This window comes from Dromiciops gliroides, chromosome 4 (assembly GCF_019393635.1).
Source record: "Dromiciops gliroides isolate mDroGli1 chromosome 4, mDroGli1.pri, whole genome shotgun sequence".
Taxonomy (NCBI): Eukaryota; Metazoa; Chordata; class Mammalia; order Microbiotheria; family Microbiotheriidae; genus Dromiciops; species Dromiciops gliroides.
In genome coordinates this window covers 434,401,876-434,416,274 of record NC_057864.1, presented here as the reverse complement: position 1 = coordinate 434,416,274, position 14,399 = coordinate 434,401,876, and the positions used below count along the sequence as shown (strand labels likewise).

The window sequence follows — 14,399 nt, the reverse complement described above, 5'->3', positions numbered from 1 at the left end:
TCCAGTGTCCTGGACTGAATACTTACTGCCTTGAGAACTTTGAGAACATTTTTTTCACCTACCTGCACAGTAGATTTTCTCACCTTCTAATAACATTACAACATATTGATGTTGGAAAGAAACTTTGAAATCATCCATCCTAATCCCCTCATTTTAGGGTTCAGAGAATTGCCTTTCCCACTACAAGGTCGTAGATCAGAGGATTATAGATCTATGGTTGTAAGGGACATTAGTGGTCATTTAGTCCAACCCCCTCTTTTTGCAGATGGGGAAACTGAGGTTCATAGAAAGTAAGTGACCTACCCACTGTCACACAATGAGTAAGTGAACTTAGATTTTCTTGACTCCCAGCCCCCAATTTTTTTCTACTATGATATGCATGCAACCTCTCTCCACAGGCTAAATATTATTTGTGCTACCTATATCATGTTAAAAAGGTGCTCTGGAAATTACGGAATGCTCCATGAATGTTGACATATCACTTTTTGTTGATATGATGGGAAAGAGAGAGCCTTTTTATGTTGTTGTTTTTGTGCTGGAGACTGACAAGATGAAAGCAATGTGTGAGGAAGATTAATCTGACAGCAGCGTGTAGGGTGGATTGGAGGAGGCAAAAACTAGAGTCAGGAATAATCAGAAGGCCATGGCACATATCAAAGTAGGAGGTGATAGGGCGCTGGATGAGGGTCATGCTGTTGTAAATGGAGAGGGAAAGGAGAATTAGAGAGACATTTTTTCAAAGGAAGAAGTGACAAGAATGGGAGAAAGGGACAGAGGAAAAAGTAAAAGGAGACCAAGGTTTTGAACCTTGGTGCTTGGAAAAGCGGTGGTGTAATTGAGAGAAATAGGGCAAATCGAGACAGGGGAACTATGTGTCCCATGCTGATCTAGCTCCTGGTGATGGGGTGGGAAGAATATGTCATATGTGGCTAACGATATAATTTCCTCCCTTGGTAAACAGATTGCTCTTTCTCTTCCTTCCTTCCTTCCTTCCTTCCTTCCTTCCTTCCTTCCTTCCTTCCTTCCTTCCTTCCTTCCTTCCTTCCTTCCTTCCTTCCATCCTTCCTTCCTTCCATCCTTCCTTCCTCTCTCTTTTCTTCCTTTCTCTATCTTTCCTTCTTCCTTTCTCTCTCACTCACTTTCTCTCTCTCATTTTCTTTCTTTCTCTCTCTTCCTTTCTTGCTTTCTTTCTAAGACTCCTATGATTTTATCAGTGAGGAAATCCCTCTACCAAATGCCTAATAGCATCTTTTCTATAACCTATAGTTTTATAGTCTTAGAGAGTTGTCATGGGGCACTGAAAGACTAAGTGATTTACTCAGGATTCTATAACCAGCATGTGTCTGAGGCACATGAACACAAGTCTTTCTGATGCTGAAGCTAGCTTTCTATCCACAGCATCATGTAGGCTCCCTATGTTTTACTAGTTAAGACAATAGATATCTCACCCACGAAATAACTGGAGAATTACTTGATGCTAACCTCTGGTATGGAATGTGATTGTGATAGGCAAAGGAAGATATCATCCTAGACTTATCTCAGAACATTTCATGTAAGAGATGAGTATTCAAGTATGGCATTGAAGATCAGGTAGGATTTAAATAGGTCAAAGCAAGAATTAGGATAGTCCAGTTGAGGGAGACCAACATGAACAAAGGCACAGAGGAAGGATATCAAAGGACTGTGTTTGATTATAACAGAGAGGATGTGTTAGGGAGGAGGTGATAAGTTTGAGTTGATACTATGGGGTGTAATTATGGAGGAACTTGAAAGCAAGGCAGAGGAGTGGACTTGATATAACAGGCATATCTTTAATAAACATATTATCGTTAATGTTTCACCCTCTTCCCTTCCCAACTGTGTGTATGTCTGAAGGCTTTGTCCTTAGTTCTCCTTTCTTATTTTCCACTCTTTTTTTCCTTGGCAGTTTCATGGATTCAGCTATAACCTCTGTATTTAATTCCCAAGTAGATATTTTCTATTTCTTCCCTGGGTTCTGGTTCTGCATGTAAAGATGTCTGGTAAATTCAATATATCCAAAATGTAAGTCTTCATTCCCCAAGAATCTCCCCCAAGTCCTTCCTATTCCTCCCTAACCAATTCTTACTTCTGTTGACTATACTGCCATTCTCTCAGTCACTAGTCCTTCATTACCTCTTACCTAGTCTATTGTAGTAACTCCCCTTCCTCAAAGTTTCCAAATTTACTTCCAAAATGATTTTGCAGATACCTGACTACATCATTCTCTTCCTTCAAAACCTTTAACGACTCTCTCTGTTTCCTACTAAATTAAATACAAATTTCCAAATCTACCATTCCAGTTCTTAGCCAAACTAAACTCCTGATTTTCTAAATTTATTATGGAATATTGTACTCTTGCCTTCTCCCAGGCCTAGAACAGACTCCTCCCACTTCTCCATTTATCTAAAGTCTCCTTTCAAGATCCAGTTCAGGGTACCCTTTTTGCACAATTTCTCCCTGCTCCTCCCAGCTAGTAATATAATTCTCAAGCCTTCTTAACTATCTTATGTCTAAATTCTCCTATGTACTCATTGAAGGATCTATTGGAGAAAATTTTCGACAGATCACATAAAGGAGATAAAAGAGGGAAGGAGTTTTCTAGTTTATTATATTGTCACCAGTAACTCTGACTATCTATCCCTGGCACTTATCTCTGATTTTCTTTTGTAATCTCTAACTGGAATCATTCCCTCTAAGATTCTTGTATTGGGTTTTTAGTTTTTATTTTTTAGCATCATGTGCCTGGGATGGGTGCTCAGGTTCAAAACTGTATAATGGAGGAATATCAACATGTCTGCTCTTCTCATGGAATTGTTCCAATTTGTGTTTTGGAAAGAGCCATTCTAGTTATACTGCTCAATAGGCTTTTGACTTCACCTGGATCTTAAAAGTATTTCAAAATGAAGAGACTATAGAATAGAGAGTCTCAAATCACAGGGCAATTTGGAACTCATTGATAAGCCATCCGGGAAAGAGAATACCTTACAGAATATCTCCTAAAGTGCTCTAAGGTTCTATCATATATTCACTCTTAAAAAACAATCTAGCAGACAGCAGAAAGTGATAGAAAGTGAATTTAAAACTCCACTGGTTAAAAAAAAAAGGACAGCAAATGCCAGCTTTGTATTCTCTGATATAAATAATACTGAGCCCCATCAATATCACCTCCCTAGCATCTCCTATATCTCTTTCCCTCTCTTCCCATTGCCAGTGCTCTAGTTCAGGCCCTGGTAACTATTTCCCTGGACTAAACCATCAGGCCTCCCAGTTAGGGAAGCTCTTGCTCTCTCTCTCTCTCTCTCTCTCTCTCTCTCTCTCTCTCTCTCTCTCTCTCTCTCTCTCTCTCTCCCTCCCTCCCTCCTCTCTCTTTCCTTCAGTCTTCACATCACTGCTAGTGATATAATGAAATATATTTTTAAAATAGCTAGTGATTTAAGGTACTTTATGTGTGTTATCTTATTGATCCTCACAACAACTCTGTGAAGTGTATACAGTTATCCTCTCCATTTTATAGATGAGGCACCTGAAGTTGTCAATTGCCCAGGGATACATAACCAGTGTCTTAATCAAGATTTGAACTCAAGCCTTCTTGACTTCAATACCAACAGTCTATCCATTGCCTTCCTTGGTTGCCTTAGATAATTTAAGTTCGGTCCACAAACAGTACACAAGATGTACTGGGGTGGGGAGTGGGGGAAAACTAGTGATATATACCTAGATTCTTATATGTAGACCTTTTCAGACCACTTCCATGCTCAGAAATCTTCAGCTGTTCCCTATTACCAAATTAAGTTCAGATTTCTTAGATAGGAATGAAGGGCCCTCTGCAATCTGGTGGATCCTTACATTGACAGATGCCATCAAAGGGTATGAATTAACTCATCTTTTGTTTCCTTCCCCATCCTGGATTATTCTGTTGAGTAAGGAATTCAGCATAAGACAGAGATACCACATGCAAAGAACCTACTGCTGAATTAAAAAAAAAAAAACAAAAACCCAAAACCCACTATGGAATGCCTTCAAAATTTTATTTAAATTCACCACAGATTGCAAAGGGGAAATCCTTCTAAGACCTGTCAGTATTCCTCTCAAATTCTCCTCTCGTCTCTGGGTATTGCATTGTAGAAGTATCGTTTCCATATGCTTCCAAAACATGAATTTAACATCCAACTTTCCTATAGCAGCATAATTTAAAATGTGCTATAACAACTTAAATTCACAGTGCCAGCACAGTGTTCATCATTCATAACCACAGCATCTTTGGTATTTAAAATGCAATACGCCATCATATATGTAGATATATCAGGACCCTGAGATGAGAGAATTCAAGATTTCTCCCAATCTTTCTTTTCCTTGCCTGGGAGAGGCACATGCTGTCAGATAATATTCTGCTATATTAATCAATTAATCAATACACATTTATTAAGTGCCTACCATATGGAAGGCATTGTGCTAAGCTCTGGGGATACAAAAAAAGAGGCAAAAGGTAGTTATTCTTCCTTCAAACTTCTCTGTTTTGGTCATCATTCTTCCAGTTGGGCAGATTTGCAACCTTGGAGTCAGCCTTGATTCTTCTCTCCATCTTCAATCAATTGCTATGTCCTGTCAAGTCTACCTCCAAAATATTGCTCCCATTTGTCCCCTACTCTCCTCTCTTTATAGTCTCTATCCTAGTTCAGACTCTTATGTCTTCTTTCTCACTTGGACTTTTTAATTGGTTGCCCTGACTTCAGTCTCTTTCCTCTTTAATCCATCCTCCTTGGCTGCCAAATTGATACTCCTAAAACACCGATCTACTCATGTCGATTCCTCTCACCTGAACCCCTCCCCCATTGATCAATGAATCTTAATTCCCTCTAGGATAAAATACAGATTCTTCTATTTAGCATTTAAACCTTTTGCAGTCTAGCATACACCTACCTTTGTGATTTTATTTCACATTACATAATCCCCATTCTTGCACTCAGCATTGTAGTCAAGACAAATAATAATTTGTTCCCTGTACACAGCATTGCATTTTCTACCTCGGTTCCTTTGCACAAGTGCTTCCCCATGATAGAATTGTAGTCTATCCTCACTCTACACACCTCAGAATTTTTGATTCTCTACTTCTCTTCAAAGCACAGAGATGAAGGAATAGAGAGTCGGAGAGGACTTGCCAAGTATGGATGCTTATTTACCATAGAATCATGCATTTAGAGACATATTTGTTGCCAAAAAAGAAAGGAAAATGGTGGGAGAACTTGAGATCTCCCAGAGCTTATCCATCTGTCCTTGAGAACCAGGACCCTGGGGCCTAGTCCAGCCCAGCCCATGGAGGGGTTAAATACCCAGCTCAGCAACTTGGTGATGGTCAATCAGGGTCATGTTGTAGGTCTCCTTTGACCTGTTTATGCTCCAATTGGGGTGGGGGGAGCTTTGGGCTTGGCATAATGGGAAAACAACCTAATGATGAGAGCTTTTCCAAAGTGGAATGTGGGAAGGAGTTGCTTTCAGGTATCCAAGGCATTGGCAAAGTCATACCTGCTACAGAATGGGCACGGCTATACACTGAGAAGGACACCTGGAGTGCTTGCATCTAGCATACTCATTAAGGCTAACGAGCTGTCCAGGTAGTTTAGACTAGCGTGTGTTTGGTGCCCACAGTCCAGGAGCCCCCACATGAGGGAACTCAGTATTTCTCCTCCCAGTTGAGCTTCCTCTAGCCCTGGACCACCCTAAGGGCTCCAGCTGGAGGTTCAGATCCCCAAAAAGTCTTTCTGGGCATTGTGGCCCCAATTGGTCTCCCCCCTACCCACTCCTTATCTTGTCTTCACCTTCAGACTGCTTTTTCATTCAACCAGAAAACAGTTCCTGCTCACTTTTCAAGAGCCAGGCACGCTGCTAATCACTGTGGGGGTACAGAGTCAAAAAGTAAAATAGACCCTGCTGTCAAGGAGTTTGAGTTTCAGAGTGATCTTTTTTAATGACATTTTTTTTTCTGATTCTCCCAGTGATCGTAATTCACTTCCTCTAGATATTAGTTTGTATATCTGGGGCAGCTAGGTGGCACAGTGCATTGAGCACTAGCCCTGAAGTTGGGAGAACCCAGGTTCAAATCTCACCTCAGAAACTTACCAGCTATGTGACCTTGAGCATGTCAATTAACCCAATTGCCTCAAACCTTTAGGGCTATCTCCAGTCATCCTGATATTTATATTTCCACTGGACTTAGATGGCTCTGGAAGAGAGAGTGAGGTTAGTGACCTTGCACAGCCCTCCCTCACTTAAATCCAATTCAGTGCAAGTCGTGACATCACCCTGATGTCATGATCCTCTTCGAGAATGAAACAACAACAGTTGTTGAACTAGGATGATGATCATGTGAGTAGAGGGAAGGGGATACATGTGAGAGATGCTGTGGAAGCAGACTTGACAAAACTTGGCAACTGATTGAATATGAGGGATGGTGGTAAGAGAGAAGGAAGGGCTGAGAATAAATCCAAGGTTACAGATAGGTGTGACTTGAAGGATGCTGTTACCCTCAACAGATATAAGGAAATGAGGAAGAGGAGCAAGGTTTTGGGAAAATATGAGTTCTGTTTGAACTATGTTGAGTTTGGGTTGCTTATAGGGCCTCCAGTTGGAAATGTCTCATAGTCAGTTGGTGATATGGAACTAGAGTGAAAAAAGGGCTAAATAGAAAGTTCTGTGAGTCATCTGCATACAGATGATAACTGAACCTATGGGAGCCAATGAGATGAGAGAGACTGACAGAGATAGAGAGACATAGAAATAGAGACACACAGAGACACAGAAAGATTGACAGAGAGAGGGAGAGACACAGAGAGAGAGAGAGAGACATGCACAGAGACACAGAAAAAGAGAGAGACACAGAGAGAGACAGACACTGAAAAGGTGTCCAGGAAGAGAGTATACTAAAGCTTCAAAGGCTACCAGGAGGTCAAGTTGGATGAGGACTGAGAAAAGAGAGACCATCAGGTTTGGCAATGAAGAGATCTTTAGTAACTTCTGAAAGATCAGTTTCAGTTGAATGATGAGGTTAAAAGACAGATTGCAAAGGGTTAAGAAGTGAGTGAGAGGAGAGGAGGTGGAGGCACCAAGTGTTAAAAACTTTTTTCTACGAGTTTGGCAATGAAATGAAGGAAAGAGGTAGGAAAATAGCTTGATTTTTTCCTCAAAGGGTTGTGGGTATATCACTTTGTGCCAGGTGACTTTTCTCAGGTATCTACTTCTTCCCAAAAACTTGAATCAGTTTTGATGATGGTGATGATCTGCCATGATGAAAAAAGCAAATAAAGAAAACACATATAGAATACACTTTGCAAACCTTAAAGTGCTGTATAAACATCAGTTATTTTTCACTCTTTTCAAAATACTTTCTCATCTATTCTCATTTAATTCTCCCAGTGACCCCAGTGAGATAGGGGCTGCAGGGATTACTGTTGTTTTCCAGATGAGGAAATTGAATCTCAGGTTAAATGACTTGCCTATAGCCCTAGAGATGGTAGGCGTCAGAGGTAGGATTCATACCCAGGTATCTCCTCAGTCTAAATTATTTATTCTTTAACATCATGTTGCCTTAACAGAGTACATTTGACAGGTGAGGGGACTGAAGAATGGATCAGTTAGGTGATTTTCCTTCAGTCACAGAGACAGATATTGTTGTTCAGTCATGTCCAACTCTTCCTGACACCCTTTAGGGTTTTCTCAAAAAACACACAGAAGAAGTTTGCCATTTTCTTCTCCAGCTCATTTTATACATGAGGAAACTGAGGCAAAATGGGTTAAGTGACTTGCCCATGGTCACCTAGCTAGTAAGTATCTGAGGCCAGATTTGAACTCAAAAAGAGAAGTCTTCTTGGCTCCAGGCCTGATGCTGTATCCGTAGCATCACTTAGCTGCCCTGAGACAGTCTAAAGTCTAGGTATTCTAAATCCATTGAGATACTTATCCCCTCCCCCAACTTTAAATTGACTACATATTAAACTCATCTTCTATTCTAACATTTGTTTGATACGTATCTGAAATTCAGTGAAGGATGTGCATTAAAAATGATTACAAAGCCAATGTTGAATGAAATAAAATTAGCATGTTATGCAACAGAAAATACCATTTCCAGTGCTAAACATGATGGTAATCTTTTTATTAGTGTTTTGAAAGTGTTTATTCATTGCTCTCCATAAAAGGGAGTATATAGACCTATGCTTGATCTGGAATTTTAAAAAATAATATAGCAAGAAAGATAAAGAAAGTGGGAAAATATGCTTTCTTGCTATATTTTTGTTTGCAACATGGCTAATACAGAAATGTGTTTTGCATGATTTCACATGTATAATTAATATCATTGCTAGCCTTCTCAGTGGATAGGAAAGAGTGAAAGAATTTGTAATTCAACATCTTAAAAATGCTAAAAATAAATAAATGATAAATTTTGGAAAGAAAAAAATTATGTCTAGGCAGAGTTCTTAAATCCCTTTCCTATCCTTTTTGTTCCCTTTATGACTACTTAGTTACTTGAGAATCAATAAGGTTTTTCTTCTGTGTTCTTGCACCTGGATTCAGCTGGGCTTATTTGTTATATAGCAGTGTCTTCTAAATCTCCAGTAGTATGGATGATTAGTTGGTTTTGCTTGCAAATCATGGTTTACACACACACACACACACACACACACACACACACACACAAAATGATTTCAACAAATTTGCCCAAAAATTTTTATGAAAGAAAAAGCTGTACATCTTCTGTCTTGTATTTAGATGGCGTTTTATGTCAATATATTAGTGTTTTTTTTTAAGTCTCTTTAAAAATGCTTACCCACAAAAAAGGAGGAAAGATCCAAACATTTTAGCATTCTAGTATTCCCATATGTAAGCTCCATAAGTCTTCATGGGGCACTTAGGCTCTAAGTATGGAACTCTTAAGGTCAGATTTCCCAATGTCATTGGTTCCTCAATAACAAGAAACCCTGACTGGTACCTTCCATTACTTCTCAACTGACTAATGGGACAGTGATTTTAAGAGTCTAACAAATAGCAAACTAGGTCACACCCATTGTCAGTTCAACCAAATAGGACTAAATTGGACTGAATCCAATTTTCTTTCGACTGTAACATAGCCTTTACAGTTTACTGCTGTAGGGACCAATAATATTGGGGCAAGGAAGGAGATTGGCAGACTCCCTCAAAACAGAGCAGGATTTATTTAACAAGAACAAACTTTAAAAAACACACAAACAGGATCAGTAGGATCAAGGGAAAAGGAAATAAAATGGGGAAAAGGGAAATTATACAACCTGAACAACACCACCACTCAGGAATCAGCTGAGAACACACAGCAGCATCCTGTCACCTTCCAGCTTCAAGCTAGAATGGCAGAAAACCTCCCTTCTTCCCAGCAGACCCCAGGCTGACCATACACAGCCCCCAGCCAATTGGCTGGCCGCTCTGACAGTCACATGACTGCCCTCACTAGGCTTCCAATCATTATAATTTTGCCAGGCCCATGTAGGCAAGTGGTGATGACATGAGGTGCCAGCACCATGGCGGCAGCTACAACCAGTGGGTGGAACACTGTGCAGTTTGTGGAGCCCCAGGCTGGTGCCTGCAATTTTTTTTTTTTAATTCTAGCCAAAAGATGGGGTCATAAAAACCTCAAATAACAATTAATTCTTTACACTGCTACTCTACGGTGTACCATCCATCCCACTCAGGCTGGAGTTTGTTCTGCCATGCTCACATCTACCTTTGTAGCTTCAGTTTTGTTCTCTTTTCCACGTGAAATGCCATCTCCTTTTCTATCAGCTTCCTTCCTACCTCCATCCATCCTTCCTGTACCAGCTCACATCATATCTATGAAGCTTCAATTGGCTACTCAAGCCCTTATTGTCTTCCTCTGAGCTCCTTCTGCCCTCACAGACCATTTAATGCAATTCAGGAAAGAGAGCTGAATTTGGAATCAGAGTCTCTGGGTTTGAATCCTAGTTTTGTCACTTTTGTCCTGCGAGATGTTGGGCAATTCACATCACGTCTGTGGGCCTCATGTTCTTCATCTGTAAAATAAAAATTTGGTCCCTGAGGTTCCTTCTGATTCTAAATCTGTGATTCTGTGTTGTCACATATTTGTTATGATTTTATGAGTGTTATATAATCAATGTACAAGACATGTTGCACAGGTATCTATGTTATGTCAAAAAAAAAAAATGAGAAGCCCCCAAGTCACTGAGTAGAACTCTGGTACCAGATTCACATGAATGATAATTGCAAAGTATGGGCAGGCTATATTGCAGGAGAAAGTATTTCCATCATTGAGAAAGAAGATCTTTTGAGGTAGTGGTATCCTCTTTTCTCTAATTTAAAAATTATTGGGGGGGGGTACAACTAGGTGGCACAGTGGATAAAGCACTGGCCCTGGATTCAGGAGGACCTGAGTTCAAATCTGGCCTCAGACACTTGACACTTACTAGCTGTGTGACCCTGGGCAAGTCACTTAACCCTCATTTCCCCCCCAAAAAATAATTATTAGGACAGAGACCATATACTATCCTTCCTTTATGTCTCTCACATATCACAGCATAGTATAGAACACATAGGAAATGTCCTGTAAATACTTGTTGAGTTTTTAATTGACGGATGACATTAATAGTTGCCTGCTTTAAATGACCCCATTTGGCATTTTCTTGGCAAAGATACCAGAGTGGTTTGCCATTTACTTCTCCAGCTCCTTTTACAGATGAGGAAACTGAGACAAACAGGGTTAGGTGACTTGCCCAGGGTCACACAGCTAATAAGTGTCTGAGGCTGGATTTGAACCGAGGAAGATGAGTCTTCTGACTAGAGACTCGACACCATTCATTGTGCCATCTAGCGGCTCCAGATTTAAATGATGCAGAATTATTAAGGAATGCTTTCTTCAGAGTTCAATTGGTCTTCACTCAATTTCTTTAACACAGAGCACAACACATAAAATAAATCTTTTTTAAAAAATACTAAACATTTTGATATAAAGTTTCGAGTCCCCAAATTCTAGCTTCTCCTTCCCTCTTCCTCCAGCCCCAGCTCTACTCTTCTTGTTACCCTACTGTCCCATATCCTCTACAAAGTAAACAGGTCAATGACTTTTCCCCAAGGTATAAACTTGCACTGACTTCAATGAACTCCTTCAGAATTCTGTCATCAGCACTGATGCAGAAAGACATTTCTTGTTGTATTCAGTAATATCAATCATTTATCCAGGCAATGAACAAGCATTTATTCAGGATCTGGGAATATGAAGAATGGGAAAAGCACAATCACCGCTTTCAAGGATCCCACATTTTAAAAGGGGAAACAGCGTGTAAATGACTAGTTACATGAAATTGTGACGCTAGTGAACGTTTATATAGCCCTTTCGTGCTTGCTGACTCTTTCTATATGTTATCTCATTTGATCCTCACAATAATCCTGTGAGATAAGTGCTATTAATCTTCTCATTTTACATATGAGGAAATAGCAACATGGAGAAGTTACATGCCCTTGGTCACACAGCTAGTTAGTTTCTAAGACACAATTTGAACTCAGGTCTTCCTGACTGTGCTTTGTTCTTGGTGCTGCCTAAATGCCTCCCATACAGAGAAGATGGAAGACAATGATGTTGTTATGAATACTCATATTTCTAGTGCCAGGAATTCAATTTTTGGGTTAAGTCAGACAACCTGGGCTTGAATCCTGGCTCAGTAACACACTAGCTGTGTGTCATTGGACAAATCTTTTTTTTTTTTTAAATAACCACTCAAGGCTTCAGTTCTCTCATTTATATTGTGTTGTTGAGTCATTTCAGTCATATCCAACTCTTCATCACCCCATTTGGGGTTTTCTTGGCAAAGATCTTGGAGTGATGGGGCAGCTAGGTGGCACAGTAGATAGAATACTGGCCTTGGATTCAGGAAAACCTGAGTTCAAATTTGGCCTCAGACACTTGACACTTACTAGCTGTGTAACCCTGGGCAAGTCACTTAACCCCAATTGCCTCACCAAAAAAACAAAAACAAAACTTGGCGTGATTTACTGTTTCCTTCTCCAGTTCATTGTATAGATGAGGAACTGAGGCAAACAGGATTAAGTGACTTGCCCAGGGCCACACAGCTAGTGTCTGAGGCTGCATTTGAACTCATGAAGAGGAGTCTTCCTAACTTCAGGCCTGTACTCTGACCACTGTGCCACCTAACTGCCACATCTATATTGAAAGGGGGTTATATTAGAGGACCTCGATAGCTTCTTTGAGTCCTGAATCTCTAACCCTCTAAATAATCTTTAAGCAAATCTTCAAGAAGAGGATCTCTTTTGATCTTTGGTTTCTGGAACATCAGGATGATTCTATATCCCTTGAATGACACTGTCTGGTCGGTACACTTAACTATTTTGTGCACACGCACCAAGTACTTTATATATGAATTAGTACCCAGGAGTATATAGCCAAGGATGTTTCTCAGAGTCTTTCCTCTGACTCCTACAAAACATTCATGATCACCTCCTTCCCAACTGGGTGTCAGCATTAAACTTAACGCATGCAATCTCCAATCTGTGATCCAGGTCACTGATGAAACAATTAAATGGCAATGTGCCAAGGACCAATTCTATTTGTTTTATATTCCCAGTATGACCCTAAGAGAGGTCATTTAATATGTCCCTCAGGTAGCCTTTTCAGAACGGGAAGAATGCTTACTTATGTGGGATAGACTTTTTGGGTGGGCCTGCCTAAAGGGCTCACTTTTTTTTGTTAAAGACCTGAGCTGATGAATCCTTCAATCTCCCAGGCCTGAAGTCCTTCTCTGACATTTTATACAATCCTGTACACCTAATACTCAGAGAAATGAACAGCAGCCTTTCTCGGCAGAGGAAATGGGTTTTGATGACCTTTCTAATATAATGCCCCCATGGTAATTGAGGTAGGAACTGAGTGTTCTCTGAATGAACTCAAGGGATTCCTACTTGGAGGTCTGGATCTTTGCTCCAACTCTCCCTCACCAAGGAGAAACTCTGTAATTTGTAATTAACGCCATAAAGGAGAAGCCTTTGCAAACGTCCCCGTGTTCAGGTGTACAGAGGGATGCATGAAGGAGAGCAGAAAAAGAAGGGAGCCCCAGTTGGCTTTAAAACTCCGTAACGTTTTTAGCACACTCATATTCCACAGGCAGATTAGAAGGCTGACCTCTCTGACACTGCCGCATCACTCCCTGCTATTCCAATTGCCTCTTTGAATGTTTTTCTCAAGCCTTCTCTTAGCACCTCTGAGATTGATGCCTGGTCTGATATCTATGCTCTGGTTCCTTACATCAAGGTACTGAGCTCTCTGTTGTGCAGAGAATTGCTCTATCGCTTGGAGGGATGACAGGGAGGGGAAGGAGGGAATTCTACCTCTTCAATAACTCAGACTTTCATCTTGAGATCCCTGGAACTGTATTAGTCTTGGATAATCTTCTCTTAACTTTCTGTGCACGATTTTGTTTCTTAAAAAGACATTTCTGTTTTATTTTTGCATCCATCTTCTATGTCAAGTTACTCATTCATTCATCTGTTAATTAGCTAATTTGTTTTGATGGATCCTCGTATTTTATTCATATAGGGAACTCCCATTGAGGAAAATCCCTCCACCAGTACAGAGTGGCATCTCCTTTGAAATATATGTCCTAAGAGAGTTGCCTGGTACATTGAGAGATTAAATGATTCGTCCAGAGTCCCATAGTCAGTATTTAGGACTTGAACTCAGATTTTCTTGACTCAGGGTCCAGTTCTCTCTCTTCATTGTGCCTTGATACTTTTCATGCTAAGATCAAGTTAGAGAAAGTATATTCAAGAAATAAAACCCCACATACCTGTCTCTGCATCTCTGGTAGTTTCTGTGCTTTGACAATTTATGTAGGTAAAAGTTCTTTGTCCCCATTTTTCTAGGATGTGTTTAATATGCTTCATCTTTTTAAACCCTACCTCTTGTGATCACTTGCCTGGGCAAACCACTAGCCCTCCCTGGGCCTCAGTTTTCTCAACTTTAAAATGAGAGAATTGAATTAGATGGCTTCTGAGGCACCTTCCTGGGGTGATCATAGTTAGAATGAATGATGGCAAGAAAAGTGAATTGACTTTTGGGCATTTTAATTCATATGTAGACTAGGAAATGAGCTCCATGGAAACAAAACCCCCCACCCAGATGGTTTATATTTAAGTAATGTGGTTATGAAGAAATAATTAACTAACAGCATGAATACCCACTGGTTTTCCCTTGTCCCCTTCAGGTGGGTTGCAATGACCTACATAGTCCTCCATTAAAATTTCTTACAAACACTGAGCTCTGAGAAATGATTACTTCATCCCTAGGAAGTGGAATGTTTGATACATTATAT

At 40.2% G+C, this 14,399-nt stretch overlaps 1 protein-coding gene across 1 annotated transcript in view; it reads left to right on the top strand.

Annotated features, from left to right (window-relative positions):
• Positions 1 to 14,399, top strand: part of VAV3 (vav guanine nucleotide exchange factor 3) — a 488,752-nt gene that overhangs the window by 300,592 nt on the left and 173,761 nt on the right.